This window comes from Alosa sapidissima, chromosome 20 (assembly GCF_018492685.1).
Source record: "Alosa sapidissima isolate fAloSap1 chromosome 20, fAloSap1.pri, whole genome shotgun sequence".
In the NCBI taxonomy this organism is placed as follows: domain Eukaryota; kingdom Metazoa; phylum Chordata; class Actinopteri; order Clupeiformes; family Clupeidae; genus Alosa; species Alosa sapidissima.
In genome coordinates this window covers 29,967,776-29,970,275 of record NC_055976.1, presented here as the reverse complement: position 1 = coordinate 29,970,275, position 2,500 = coordinate 29,967,776, and the positions used below count along the sequence as shown (strand labels likewise).

The 2,500-nt window shown below is 43.4% G+C and overlaps 1 protein-coding gene across 4 annotated transcripts in view; it reads left to right on the top strand.

Annotated features, from left to right (window-relative positions):
- The window catches only part of kcnc1a (potassium voltage-gated channel, Shaw-related subfamily, member 1a), a 65,910-nt gene that overhangs the window by 1,682 nt on the left and 61,728 nt on the right, over nucleotides 1–2,500 (top strand). The window lies entirely within an intron of this gene.

The window sequence follows — 2,500 nt, the reverse complement described above, 5'->3', positions numbered from 1 at the left end:
TAGCATCCATTTGGCTTGGGGGGTGACAGGTCAATCATTTTGCCTTCTTCATGACAGGTTCAGTGTGTGTTACGATCGCGGCCCTCTGCCCCACCCCTCAAGTAGGTTTGTCCAAGCAGCCGCTCGGTTTGTGGGGAAATATAGCCATATACGAGTGCAGGGTAGCCTTGGCTGTATAAGTGCCCTCCGCTGGCTGGTCTTCACATCATCGCAGTTTAACCGTAAACAGCAATCACAGGTGTAGTTTTATTCCATAAATATATTGTTTTTATAGACGTTAGTTGCACGCGCTACCACTGCACCATGTAGGCTACTGTAGTGCGGTTCTGTCAACATAAAGAAACTACGGGTTGGGTAGCCTACAATTTTCGCACAACTTGGTGGAAAAGTGTAGCACAGGTTAAAGAAAACCCATTCATTTTTGGAGCTGATCCTACTCAAAAGGAACTTAAAAGTATTTCCCATATAGTAGGCATAGCCTAACTTTTAGCTCACAACGACAGTGAAAGTGAAACTTGGAAAGTGGAAGTCTCTCCACCGAGTGTTACATTAGATGCACAATCAATCGCGAGTCAATGCAGGTAAAAAGTAGGCTATCGTAGGTTAGTAACGAAGGTAGCCTAATTTTGCAAAATGTGATGACGGCACACAAACTTGGGCAAAAACGTTTAGTATAAACTTGTGGTGATAGCCTACAGTTAATGTGAATTGCGGACTATAACTAAAGTAAAGGAGCACCAAATAAAGGCTGTGGTTATGTTTCTACAACATGTTGGCACAAAACGTAATTTCTGTCAACTCAGACGATGTCCATGATCAGTCGCCCAGTGTTTTTCAACCACTGTGCCGGGGCACACTAGTGTGCCGTGAGAGATCATCAGGTGTGCCGCAGAAAATTACCCAAATATCACTCACTGGTCCAGAAAAGCAACTGTTGAATCAAAGAATTTATAAACACATGCTCTCATTGATTGCATGATTGCAGTATTTGTGGTATGCAGGCATTGTACATAGTCACCTACAAATGAAACAGAGGGCGCTTGTTTTATTGAGCAGGTCTTGCATATAAGCCATAATAAGTCCATATCTGTGTATTATTTGAAATTTTAGGCTATGGTATGTTTATTTTTTCTTCACACAGGATGTTAGTGTGCTGTTAGTGTTAATGTTAGTTGACACATTTTAAGTGTCAAAAGTGTACCGTGGCACAAAAAAGGTTGAAAAACACTGCAGTAGCCTATATTTTTCATTTAGTCAAGTCATGTGGTTTAATGCATGCGCTAACATGACGTGAGACAAACAGAAGATGAGCCTTTAGTAGCCTATCCCTGAATCCTGTCCCTCTCAAATCACTTTAAAATGGTGTGATTAGCAACCAGAATTTAAAAAAACTCCCGGAGAGACCCCCCCCGGATCCCCGTGTTATTGTGATTAGGCTATAGGTCCAAATCTAAATGTTTGGGTTCAGTTTATGAGGTGTTGCTACAGAATAATACTGTGTGTTTGTTATTTATGGGGGGAATCAGAGGGGGATTTTAATTTTTTTTATTTATTTTTATTTATTTTTTATTTATTTTTTTTGGGGTGGGGGTCGGTCCAGTGGTGGGCCGGTCCATGAGAAAATTGCCAGGGCCTAATTTTGTTACCAGTCCGACCCTGAGTCAACCACTTGACATACTACCTCTGTAGCATATACTGTATGTTGGGAAGTTTACCTTTGAACCTCAACGATCAGCATAGTGTGTGTGTGTGATGGGGTAACCAATCTTACATTTCTCTCCGGTGTAACTTTGCCTATGTAGAGAAGCAATTATCTCCAAGTTAAAACAAATGAAATTGAAATATGAGAGCGTGTTCCATTTTGTGTGGAGTTTAAGTGAACATCTTAAGTAGGCCTTGCTGTTTTTTTGTGTGAGTCTGAGTCTGGGTTATTCAATCTGGCCAGTCGGCTCCCCCAAAAAGACATTGTCTTCATGTTGGGGTTTATAACAGACATAACATGAAACAAGATAGTACTATCTGCTCAGGTAGCACCTGTTAGGAAACGGTCTGGCCCTAACTGCGTCAACATATCTGCTGCTATCAGGGGGATAGCGTGTGTCCCTTTTGCGCATGTTCCATGCGGTAGGCTATGCAAAGTCCCCGATGCACATGTACTGACTGTTCCCCTCCCTTGTAATCATCCATGCTGTAATGCGACCCCTGTGAATCCCCACTGTGTCTCCACATAGCTACAAATCCATTAGCAATACATCAAACCCCGTAGCCCAGCCCCATGCGCCCGCGCCCTCAAGAGAACATGTGCCGTCTGACCGGGTGTCCTGTTGCATTGATCGGCGGCTTGCCTTCCCGCTACTCCGTGCAGCACGAGGCAGGTTTGCGTCGTTTCCCAGCCACGGGCGTGCTGTTTGCTCTCGTTAATCTCGCAGGGACTAGATTAAAGAGAATTTATCACGAGGTTAACGTGTTGATCATTATTTAGCTGCTGCTTTGACACATG